We start from the raw sequence: 13,562 nt of genomic DNA, 5'->3' as shown, positions 1-13,562 counted from the left end.
CTGGAATCGAGCCCCGTATCGGGCTCTCTGCTCAGCAGGGAGCCTGCTTCCTCCTCTCTCTCTCTGCCTGCCTCTCTGCCTACTTGTGACCTCTGTCTGTCAAATAAATAAATAAATCTTAAAAAAAAAAAAAAAGTTCTATGCCAAACACCAAGCTCATCTACCACAACTGAAGACCAGTGGCGAAGATAGATGCTTACAATTACCAGGTTGGAAAGATTCAACCAAACCTTCTTTCCGCATAATGCTCTATTTTTTTCCATTTACTAGGTATGTAAAAGAAAGAAAATAGAACTTGGTTACACTTATGCAATTTAGACAAATACTGAGATGCCACCACACATTAGAAGGGTTATAACACAAAATAATGACCCTAAAAAATGCAGTATAGCTGAGATTCTCGCATTTCAGCTGCCAGGAAAGACAAAAGCACTGTCACACTGGAAACTCTCTGACATATTCTAAATAACTTAAAGCATACTTATCATGTGATCTAGCCATATCACTCTTTTATGTTCATGCAAAAAAAAAAATAAAAATACATGTCCACACTAAGACTTGTACAATAATGCATACATACCATGGGAAAGAAGGAAGATTTGGGCAGAAAGAGAAGGGGGAAATACAAAGTTGTACGAGGAAACTTGAGTGAAGGGATGAATATGTACAGTATTTTGTAGCTGGTGATAGTTTTGCAAATATATGTGTAAATGTCAAAATTTATATTGTTCACGTTAAATTTGCAAAGTTTATTTAAACTCTATTATATGTAATTCCGTGAAGCTGTTACAAAGTGTGAGATACAAGAATATGTGTAGCTAAAGGAGTATTTATAGCAATAAATGCAAAAATCTTGCAATTTGTGATTGAGAAATCCATCTCAAAATATTTAGGAAAAATCCATAATTTAGTAACAAACCAATGGAAATGAAACAATAAAATAAAAAGTTGTGGGTGATACTAAGAGAAAAAGAGAGAAGGTTTTTTTAAAAAAAGTTTTACAGGGCACCTTGGTGGCTCAGTGGGTTAAGCCGCTGCCTTCTGCTCAGGTCATGATCTCAGGGTCCTGGGATCGAGTCCCACATCGGGCTCTCCGCTCAGCAGGGAGCCTGCTTCCCTCTCTCTCTCTGCCTGCCTCTCTGCCTACTTGTGATCTCTGTCTGTCAAATAAATAAATAAAATCTTAAAAAAAAAAGTTTTACATTTTTCAAAGAGTTACATAAACTCTGGATGGAATGACTAAGGAAAAAAATGATGAAGCATAAACATACATTCAATATCAGCAATGCAAAAAGGAAATTTTCATGTCAGATCCTGGTGACATATACATAATTATATAAACAACTTTATTCTAAAAAGTTCAATATATGAAAAAACACAGAGGAAAACATAACCTAATGAACAATAAAACGTAACAAAATCTCAACTGTCTTACACACTGTGTAAATAAACTGTGTCTATAAACTTCTTCCTATAAATGAAACCCACATGCTGCTGCCTGAAGTAATGAACTTTTCTGCATAATGGGAAAAGAATTCTTACACAAGCATTTCCAAATAATAAAAATAGTGAATACGCTTACTAAAATGCTCCTCAAGACCCCTATAAATTTTATACCAAACAGATAAGAAAATAAAAGTTAGGAAATATCAATGGTATATTTCCCTGATCAAATAACAAAATTCCTGCTTCGCCCCCAAACCGAACTTTTAATTCAACAACAACAACAAAAAGACCCACAAAGGTACTTCGACTATAATACCCCTGTACATACTGGGTTTATACCAAGAATCAATTCTAGTGAGAGAAAAATACCAGTATCAAACAACTATCATCCCCCCCAAAAAACGAAAAAATCGTATTACACAATAAAAACAATATGACCAAATCTGTCAATACATCATGATTTTTAAAAAACCTCAAAAACTGTAGCAATACCATACCTACTGATAAAACACTAAAAACCTCCCTCTGAAATTAAACACTAAATTTAACAAGAGTTTTGGATTCCATACAGTTAAGTATTAATACATTCTTCTAAGAAAAACTTCTACAAGTAGTGACTGAGTTCATCAAAGACACAGGCTATTAGATGAAGATACAAGATTAATTATATTTTTATATACTCACAATGAATATGTATGACATCATACTAAAATACAGTAAAACATAATTGATAAACAAAGTGAAATACTTGAATGTAAATCAGATGAAACATCTAATGGCCTTGTATGCTGAAAGTTTCATGGCAATGATGAAAAAAAAAAAATCAAAGCCAATCTAAACCAATGTAGAGAAACGCCATGTTCATGGATGAGAACACTGAACATAGCAAGATTTCGTTTCTCAAATAAATACACTGGTTTAATATAATTCCTAACAAAATTACCAGATTTTTTTAAGATATAGAGAGGATGGTTCTAATATTTATATGGAAAGACAAAGGAAATTAGAATGGATAAAACAACTTTGAAAATTAAAAATTAAGTTGGCAGAATCACAATACAGAATTTCGAAATGTATTACATAATATAGTAATCAAGAAAATGTGGTACTGGCAAATGGACAGACACAAAGATCTATATAACAGAAGGAGAACTACTGGTTTACAAACAGAACCACACTGAGACACTACCACATACCCATTACAAGGGCCGCAATGAGAAAAATGACTTTAACAAGTCCTGACAAGGATACAGAGCACATGTGGCTCTCATATGCTGCTAATAGGGAATAGAACAGTGCAATCAAGATGCAAAACACTTTGACATTTTCTAAGACAGTTAAAAGATACACGTCAGGTAATGCACACATACTATGAATGTTTATGTAAGAAAATAAAAATATACATCCAAGATTTTACAATAATATAAACATCACAGGGCAGAATCAGGAAAGGGAAATCCAAAACTTCACAACACAACAAACCTTGAGTGTAGGCATGGATATGTACATTATCTTGCTTTCAGTAATGGTTTCACAAATACATGTATATTTATTTATATGTACATAAATATACATACATGAAAAAACACATTGTTTAAAATTATAAAATCTATTTAAATTCAATATATGCCAATGAATCTGTTGTCAAGTGTCAGATATACTAATATGTATCTTAAAAGGACATTTATAACCAATAAATGCAAAATGTACTCCTGAAAATTTATGATCTGATAATGTATCTTAAGATTTTGTTTAAAAAGCAGTAACTTGATACCAAAAATATGTAGAAATTATATGTGTATACACACACACACACACACACACATATATATAGAAATATATAGAAATACGTAAGACTTCCAGCTTCTAGTTAATATGTTAAGAGGCTTGAAGGTCCTCATTCTCATTCTCACAATAAGAAGAAAGCTGAACTAAGTGAAAATCAATAATTCTTAATCATCACAATCACAGACTTGATTTTGCAGGACCAAATGCTACCCACCCCCCAAAATTGGAAAGACAGGCAAACACTGAGAATCACAGTTTACTGAAGCAGAAATCTAGAAGCAGAAGCCCACCATTGGAGCCAGTAGCAAGGGTATTTTACAGTGGGAAGACCTGCACATCCCAGACCTTATTAAAGAAATCTCTAGGGGAAACTCATAGACAACAAGGAAAATAAAACAAGGACACCAGAGGAAATTTTAGCCTATGACACCTACAGCTACAGCTAACAGTTAACAGTCTACCTCTTTATCAAAGAAACATAAAAACTTACACTAGATGTTTATTTACCTCATTTTTTTTCTTTTCTTTTTTTTTTTTTTTTTTTTTTACCCAATCCACTGTGTCTGCTTTTCAACAGAAAAGCACAAGACCCTGAGGGCAAAAAAAAAAAAAATTATTTGAAGAGACAGAGCATCAAAAAGCATCAAACCTGGATTCAAGTATAACAGGTACTTTAGAATTATCAGACCAGGAATTTTTAAGAACTATGGTTAATAAGCCAAGACTTTTAATGGAAAAAGGTGAGAACAAGAAACAATAAAATTAAGGACAGTGAGAATTATATTTTAAAAACTGTAAACAGAAATGCACAAACCTGAAGATGTTTATTTTCATAAAGTTTTAAAAAATAATTGACAAACCCCTGGCCAGATTGATTAAAGAAAACAAAAGATAAAATCAATATCAGTAAAGGAAATCCTCACTCCATATCCTGGAGACACATACATAATTATATAAGAAAATTTATGCTAATAAGTTTGATATTATACAAAATGAAAATGTTCTAGGAAAACACAGCTTAACAAATTAAAAAAAAAAAAAAAAACTTAGGGAATCTCAATTGTCCTGCATGTCTTAAATAAGCTGTGTCTATATCAAAAAAACATTTTTTACAAAGAATTCCAAGCACTAGTGCCTGGAGTCATGCACCTTGCATATAATTAAAAAAAAAAAAAAAAAAAAAAAAAAGACACCAGTCCTTCACAGGCTCTTCCAAATAACAGTACAAATGCTTCCTAAAATGTTTCATGTGAACTTTACAAACTTCACACCTCGATGATAAAGATACTACAAGAAAGTAAAAACAAATATTTATATTCCTCAGGAAACCACACTGCTCACTGGCTGAAGAAAAACAACAACAAAACCCCAGCAACTTACAATTGAAAAGCAGTACCCAAAGATACTGCCACTATAAGCCCATGAACAAATTGGTAGAATCCAAGCATGAATTATTTGGGGGGCTAACATTTTGGAATGAAACTACACACTTCAACAAATCCACGAGCAGAATTATGTTGCCATCACCACTGATGCTGAGAAACCATAAGACGAAATTAACCATTAAGTTATGTTTAAAAAAAAAAAAAAACCTCTAAAACTGCAGCAAGTATAATTAATGGTAAAATTTGAAAACCTTCCCCCTGAGATGATAACAACAGGTAAGAATGGCTACTACTATCACCATTCAATATTTTAGAACACTCACAACCAAGAAGAAAATGCAAGAAAGATGGAAAATACATAAAAATTGTAAAGAATGAAAAGAAAAGAAGCCACCTTAATAGCCACCTATTTGAGATCAGACAATCATGTTTCCAGGCTATGGAAAAGCAATCTATAAGTAATTTGTTAGAATTGAAAAGTGAATTTACAAGCTTGCATAATTCTGTAGAGTTACACCTAAACATATTTCTCTGAGAATAATGATTCTTAATAAACTTTATTATACATATTATAAGAAATAGCACAAAACCCTACAAGATAAGGTCATATTTTAAAGATTTTTCTTCCTATAGTTATCAGAGAAAATTCAAGAGTCATTATAACTCTCTCATTGTTTCATTTTTTCTACTAGCATTGTAATAGAGGCCCCCAAATATATGACACACCACTTCCCAATATACTTGCTATTTAATCCTCGTGGAACAACGTATTTTTTTTGGAGGAGTAGTACCAATTTTGTTTCACAAATAATATTACTGAAGAATAATCTAAATAAAACATCACGAAGTTTATACATACATAGTCCTACCCATCTTAACACTTACTTTCATTTTTGTATTTGATTGCATGTCTATAATATGAATTCTAAGTGTTTTAAAATTTAAATATAAGATTTCTTATACTATGTACAATTATAACATCTAATGCTTATATCGTGCTCTGTCACATGACCTATCAATATTGACCATAATTTTCCTACTTCCTAAAAAATCAGGTTGCCATTTTTTTAATTTGTGCTAAAATACACATAACATTACATTTACCATCTTAACCATTTTTACATGTACAGTTCAAGAGTGGTAAATACTTTCATATTCTTATGTAACCAACATCCAGACCCTTTTCTTTCTATTACAAAACCAAAAAATTATACACATTAAGCAATAACTCCCAGTTCCCTACTCTCCTAACCTCTTGGAACAACTTAAAGAGCATTCATTATGCCAATTTTATTTATGGTGCCTAGGTTAATGACCTCATCAACTAATTAGAGGTGAGCTACTTCTAAATGTTCTACTCAATTATATTATTTTTCTTTACATAAATTATTTATGTATTTTCTTATTTCTTCTCTCTGTTCTATACCTGGTTTTAAAAACAACTTTTTGGGTGCCTGGGTGGCTCCAGTGGGTTAAGCCGCTGCCTTCGGCTCGGGTCATGATCTCAGGGTCCTGGGATCGAGTCCTGCATCGGGCTCTCTGCTCAGCAGGGAGCCTGCTTCCTCCTCTCTCTCTCTGCCTACTTGTGATCTTTCTCTGTCAAATAAATAAAATCTTAAAAAAAAAAAAACAACTTTTTATCTGTTCTGTACTAGTTAACAAAAGAAAAAGAAGAATGAATCTCAAAAAATCGTTAGTGGTATGGTTTCACATGAGTATTACTTTGATTTTCTTCTATTAAGTATCAATTTGGCATATGCTCAGGGTAAAACTTCCCAAAACCAGAAATGTATATTGCTTCAAAGAAGTTACCAAGATTATCAGTAAAGTGTGTATAAATATATAGAGATAAATATTTACATAACTAATACATTCATATACTTGTAGCTATGAAGTACAACTTGCTTTCTTTATTAGCAATATGTCTTTGATACATCTTTTTCAGTAATATAAGATCTGCCCAATTAAGTGTAAAAATTATGCACTATTAACACAGTGTATGTTATTTTCAAAAAAGAGGTTTTTTTGCCTTTTTGTAAACTTTTATGCACATGTTTAATAAGCTTTGTCAGATATAATCATAGAAAGACAATTACTAAATAATTTCTACCAAGCATTAAACATATTTAATATTAATTGCCAGCTCATTCTTATTTTTGTGTAGACCCTTGATGAATTTTACTAATTCCACTTTTAATTTTAAAAAGGCTATCATGTCATTATTATTTGAATATCAAAACCATTATGTATGAGGCCTATGTATATACATAAATTCTTGTTACTGTCATTTATGTCTACACATTTCCTGTTAGTGAATCTGTGAGGTACCATATATAAAGAATTTCACCTATAAAAGGTTCTTTCAAAAAAGAATTATATTTTATTATATACAATTATAGTATATATAAAATATTTTACTATGGGGTGCCTGGGTGGCTCAGTCAGTTAAGTGACTCTTGATTTTGGCTCAGGTCATGATCTCAGGGTTGTGACATCAAGTCCCTGTCTGACTCAACACTCAGCTTGGAGTTTGCCTGGGATTCTCTCCCATTCCGTCTCCCACCCCGCTTCTGCTCCTCTTCCTGCTAACAAGGACACACTATCTCTCTTTCTCTCTCTAAAATAAATAACTAAATAAAATATTTTTTAAAATTTCACTATAAAAATAAATATTCACTATAGGTATTACCAATGCCACTTCATTATTTTCTATCAAGGGTTTTAATGTGTTCTTGGACATTATTTTTTGCATCTCAACATTGGCAATATATTGCGATTATAACAATTTTTTAAAGATTTTATTTATTAATTTGAGAGATCAGAAGTAGGCAGAGAGGCAGGCAGAGAGAGAGAGGAGGAAGCAGGCTCCCCACGGGGAGCCCAATGCGGGGCTCGATCCCAGGACCTTGGGATCATGACCTGAGCTGAGGGCAGAGGCTTTAACCCACTGAGCCACCCAGGTGCCCCTATAACAATTTTGTTGATATTTTGCTCATAATTTTACTGTAACTATTTTAATTTATATATAACCTATGTCAATGCTACACTATCCTAACTGAAAAAAAATTGGACTTTGGGGCTTTAAATTTATTTATTATTATTATTATTTTTATTTTTGAGGGCTTTTTTTTAAAGATTTTATTTATTTGACAGAGAGAGAGAGATCACAAGTAGGCAGAGAGGCAGGCAGAGATAGTGGGGAGAGCAGGCTCCCTGCTGAGCAGAGACCCCCCCTCCAATGCAGAGCTCGATCCCAGGACCCTGCAATCATGACATGGGCTGAAGACAAAAGCTTAACCCACTGAGCCACCCAGGCGCCCCAGGACTTTTATATTTTTAATGTTATCTATTTTCTATTTGGGCTTTATTTTCTTGCTCTTAATCATCCAATCAGTTACATTTTTATTTACTTAAATAGAAAATTTTGGAATGACAAAATACCTATTGAAGTTTTGAATGATATATATTTGATATTGATATGAAGTATAAAGAATAGCAGTTAGGTGAACAAATGTATACCAATCAGCTTCCAAGAACTTCCAAGAAATAAAGATACATTGCATACATGTTGAGACATGATTTAAATGATGGCTTCTTTCTCAACAGAACCCAAGTAGAATCAGACAAAATGCACCAGCATTTTTCCAGTGCTAAAAGAAGAAATACTTGAGCTAGAATTCTACATCTAGCAAAATGATCCTTCCAAACTCCAAACTAGATGACACTGCCACATAAACAAACATGAGACAATTGGTCCCTGGCCAACTGCAATATAACTAATGCTACACCAAGTTCCTTAGGCACAGGGACAATAAGGAGGAAAGAGGTCTTGGGAGGAAAAATATTTAGAGAAATATTAAAGGCAGTATGTTCAATTATTTCAAAGAAAGTGATTCTCGAAACAAAAATATTAAATAGAGGTGTAGATGAAATCATATGCAAAATTAATCAAACTAGAAGTTTAAGCTTTGTTTTTTTAACTGAAGGTGTTTTAATCCCTTAACAAAATTATAAGGCAAGTATAAATTATAATAGTTTCAATAAAATATTTAATTAAAATATATGACAAAAAGAGAGCAAAGGGAAGGGGCAATAAATAGATTGTACTGTTATGAAATTACATTTACACCATGTGGTAGACTCCCACCTGGAAGTAGGCCAAAATAAGTGAAGAATTCACACATCAGTCCCTAGAGTAATTACTGAATATAATAAAAAGTGGCATAAGAGTTACTGTTGCTGCATAACAAATTACCAACAGCATGTTTATAATATACAATATACTTTTTTAAAAAAGATTTATTTATTTATTTGAAAGAGAGAGTATGAGTGGGAGGGCAGAGGGAGAGCAAGAGAGATGGTGAAGCTGACTGTACTAAGCACAGAGCCCAGCATGGGGGGCTCGATCTTACAACCCTGAGATCATGACCTGAGCTGAAAACAAGAGTCAGATGCATAAATGACTGCCACCAAGGTGCCCCTGTAATATACAATCTACTCTTATTTACTTGTTTGTTTTCCACTAGGCTATATATCCCAGTGGGTATCTCCACCACATAATGCATACCTGGCCCATGATTAAGAACTAGGGAAATATTTAGGCAATCAATGAAAAAAATATAATTGGAATATGTTAACCAAGTAAGGATAGAGAAGCTCCACTGCTTGGGCAGACGAATGTCATAAAATTTGTTTTATTTTATTGATATAAAATTGGATTAATTGGCTATAGAAGGAAAAACAGATGAAAACAATTCAAAAATAGCACATATGAAGATGTCCACTTCCATAAATGGCAAATCAGCCATTTCTGTCCAATTATCCTTGCTGAGAAAAACAAGGAAAGCTGGAAGATACTAATTGTTTTGTTTGAAGGTATCATAAACCCAAGGAAGTGAGCATTTGAAGAAACTGGATCTGAATTAGAAGAGAAGACCAAGTGGTAAGACCCAAATTTGGTACATCTTTTCCCTAAGGTTTTTTTCACTGATTCAAAGGAACTGAGAACCACAAGTGCTAAGTAGTTAAGTTTTAACTCAGAAGTTAAGCAGCTGACCAGAGCTTCCAGTAATCTCAGACTCAGTGACATAAATTGGGTTCATGGCCCAATGACCATGAATAACCCAACAGCTGATGGCAGAAAGGATCTGGAAAATCACCCAAGGATTGGTTTGGCATTCCTGATGGGCTATATTCTTGGTGCCAATATGAACCAGAATAGAAAATTCCTTACGAAATATTACGTATAGCTTCTAAGGGACTCACCTACTGAAATAAGATAAACTACCCGACCCTGGCTTTCAAAACAAAAAGAAAATGCTCCCAGAACAAAAATAGAATCATCCAGAGCCTCCAATGGACTCTATAGTATTTCATATTGAAAATCTAGCACCCAATAAAAAATAACTATACATGCAAAATATAATAGGAAGGAAAGTGTTAGGTTCAGAGTTGTGACCCATTTTCTCCATTCACTAGATACTTGGGACAAAAAGAGCTAAGACTTGGTCACAGCCATGCAAGACAGAGTGCCCATGAAGTTCTACTGCACACTGACTAGAAGGATTCCAGCTGAAAATACTATCCATAACAAGTGCTGGCAGATGTAGAACAAATGCAACACATCCTGTCGGTAGGATGTAAAATAGTACAATCACATTGTAAGACGCTCTGATACATTCTAGAAAAAATTAAATATACACTTCTTAGGAGTTCCAGCCATTCTTTTCTTTCATTTTTCCCCCAACAAACAAATAAAAAGAAAAGCATATGTTCACACAAAGACTTCTGTAAGAGTGTTCACAGCATAAGGATGGTTTATGCCCAAGCATAAACTTGGGCAGGAACAGGGAGAGAAAATACAACAGTGAACAAGAAAGCTGGGTAAGAGGGGATAGATATTTACATTATCTTAACTGTGGTGATGATTTCATAAATACATACATATCTCAGAATATACTATTCTAAAATTGTGCAGTTTATTTTAAATCCACTATACCCCCACTGAAGCTATTAAAAATTGTGTAGATGCATCAAAATATATACCATAGGGAAAATTTACACCATTAATGCAAAAGGCTAAATCTTGAAAATTTAAAATTTGATAATATACTTCAAAAATTAGAAAATAAAGCAGAAATATAGACCAAAGCCTGAAACATTAAAATAATTAAATAAAATCAATTAAACAAACTGAAAAAAGTTAAATAGTCAACAATACTAAAGAGTTGTTACTTTTTTTTAAAGGTTAAAAAGAATTGAGAAACCCTGGCAAGACTGATCAAAAAGGATGACAAGTCGGGGAGAGGGAGAAAGAGGCAGAGGGAGAGGAAGAAGAGGCAGAGGGGAAGAACTAGAGGAGGAAAAGAAGGAGGAGCAAGAGGATAGTGGCCATGACAATGATAACAAGAAGACACAGATTATCAAAAGCATGAATGTAGAAGAGATTATCACTATAGGTCCTGGAGATACATAGATTATATTATAATCAAACTTATGCCAATAAATTTCAAATTACATGAAATTAAGAAATTACAAAAAAGAAAACACTTAACAAATGGGTAGATTAGGAGATCTCAAAAATTCTATATTCACTGCATAAAATGCATCTGTATTGAGAACCTCCCTACAAATGAATTAAAAGCCCCAATGTCTCAATTCCTGATCTTTTCTATGTATTCATGAAAGATATATGGCTAACTTGCACAATCTCTCCCACAAGTTTCTAACAGTCATAGCACTTTCAAATGTTTTAGGAGACCCTTATAAAGTTTACACTAAACCAATAAGGACATTATATATAAAGACTATTAAGTTTGCATACCTCATGACAAAATACAAAAACCAAATAAAGAAATGTAAAGCTTTTGCCTTGCAAACAGAAACCAAAGCTATTTCAATTAGAGTAACCTATGAACAAATGGAGTTTCACCCAAGAAAAGATTATTGTGTAACCATTTTGAAATCAAGCCAATGTGGCAAACGGAGGAATTAAATTATATTACTATCACAACAGATACAGAGAAGTCATTTGACATAAACTACCATTCATTTATTAATGAGAAAAGGATGCTTGTTATCACCAGTTCTATTCAACATTTTAGGGAGGTCCTAGCTAGGATCATAATGCAAGAAAAAGAGAAAAAAAAGAAATAATACCGAAAAGGAAGAAATTAATTTGACTTTTTTCACAAATTGCATTTTTATGTTTACAGACTAATTATCATAAAACTTATCGTCAGTAACATATTCTGACCCACAGGTGGCCACTGTTAAAATATGACAATTAATAAGCAGATTTGTCAAGATTGGTGGATACCATAGAGTTAAACATAAACATATTTTTCTGAGAATAGCAATTCTTAATAAATTTTCTATACATATTTTAAGAAATGGCATGAAACCCTCTAGGACAAATTCGATTTTTTTTTGTTTTGTTTTCTCAATATATTTACCAGATAATCTTTAAGAGTCAATATAACCTTGATTACTGTTGTCATTTTTTTTTCCTGATATCATGACCAATAGACACTCAAAGATACTAAATAAAATTGGTAATACACTTGACATTTAATCCAAAGGAAAAGTGAAAAGAGTATTTTGGGTGAAGTTTACTTATGACCTCTAGTTTATTGATCTCACTGACAAATTAGAGATCAGCTTTCAGCTTTTGTTTTTAAGTGGATCACAAATTACTCTTTCTACAAAGCTTCTTTATATTTTTATTGTATCTTCCTTTTCTCATTTTACCGACATCTTTTGTTTTTGTCCCTGCTTCCAATTTAGGATGAACAAGAAGAAGCCAAATATGATCCCCTAACCAAACATATACAATATACCCCTTCTAGTTAGCCTGCCTCTATCCTCCTTAACCCCATAACCTCCAATCAGTACACACCCAAGGTCTTCCCTTTTTTCCACTATAAGCTTTCACACTTCACTGCCTGCCTTTGAGTCTCTGCCAAATACAAGTGATGCTTGCTGACTCCCTTGCTATATCAAGGTCTAAATAAGTAGCATTTTCTTGTCCTCCTTTGGATGGTCTTCATTTATTTCCAGAATTGCTTGATTATTTTATTAATCCATTTATTAGTCAATCATCTTGTAAACACTTGACATACAAAAATTATCCTATATTAATCACATATATACACAGATATCCTTCTCACTTTCATTATATATATTGACTGTAAGAATTTATTCTGATATGTATTTATATAAATAATTTCAGATAAAGACTATGTTTGCAAAACTGAATATTATTGTATATTATACAGTTACTATAAATATAACATATTTTGCCTTAAGTAGTATATATTATTCCATTATTATTTATCTAGAGTTCAATTTGCTCTCATACAATTCTCATACATGTTAATATTAGCATCAAATTAGAAATAAAAATGATGGCTTTTAATATTTCACATGGGTATTTGTAGAACTCATTTTAATTTACATATAATATATGAAAATATTTTTATGTATCTTAATGAGAAATAAAAATGGGTTATTTGGCTTTTGAAAAATATTTTTTCACATAAGCTTTTTCTTTTTTTTTGTTTTATTGCTAGTGTCAATCTAATAAGCTATCATTATTTACTTGGATGGCAAAATTTGGATGGATAAAATAGTTATTGAATTTTTAAAATATTTTATTAGTAAAATATATATTAGACATCTAACCAAAATATACAGGTACTGGTGAAGTATATGAATGTATACCAGCAAAAACTGAAAAATAAATCACCTTACCTACCAAGAACGATGATTTAAATGATGGCTGTGTTCTCCAAAGAATCCTTGGAGAAATGGTGAAAATGGAGCAGCATGTTTCCAATGCTGAAAGAAAAAAAAAATAAAACTATCAACCCAAAATTCTTTATCCACCAAACTATCCTTCCAAAATGAGAGTGAAATAAGACAAAGACACATAAGCAGGCTCAA

General features: G+C 32.6%; 1 long non-coding RNA gene across 2 annotated transcripts in view; it reads right to left on the bottom strand.

The window, feature by feature from the left end:
- LOC309856516 overlaps nucleotides 1–13,562 on the bottom strand; it is a 60,671-nt gene that overhangs the window by 26,656 nt on the left and 20,453 nt on the right. For both annotated transcript variants that reach the window (XR_014307248.1, XR_014307249.1), the window contains exon 2: nucleotides 13,375–13,457. This is a non-coding gene — a long non-coding RNA (uncharacterized lncRNA). The remainder of the gene's footprint in view (nucleotides 1–13,374; nucleotides 13,458–13,562) is intronic.

This window comes from Mustela nivalis, assembly GCF_964662115.1.
Source record: "Mustela nivalis genome assembly, chromosome: X".
In the NCBI taxonomy this organism is placed as follows: Eukaryota; Metazoa; Chordata; class Mammalia; order Carnivora; family Mustelidae; genus Mustela; species Mustela nivalis.
Note: the sequence above shows the minus strand (reverse complement) of the source record. Positions and strands in the feature narration are given on the sequence as shown.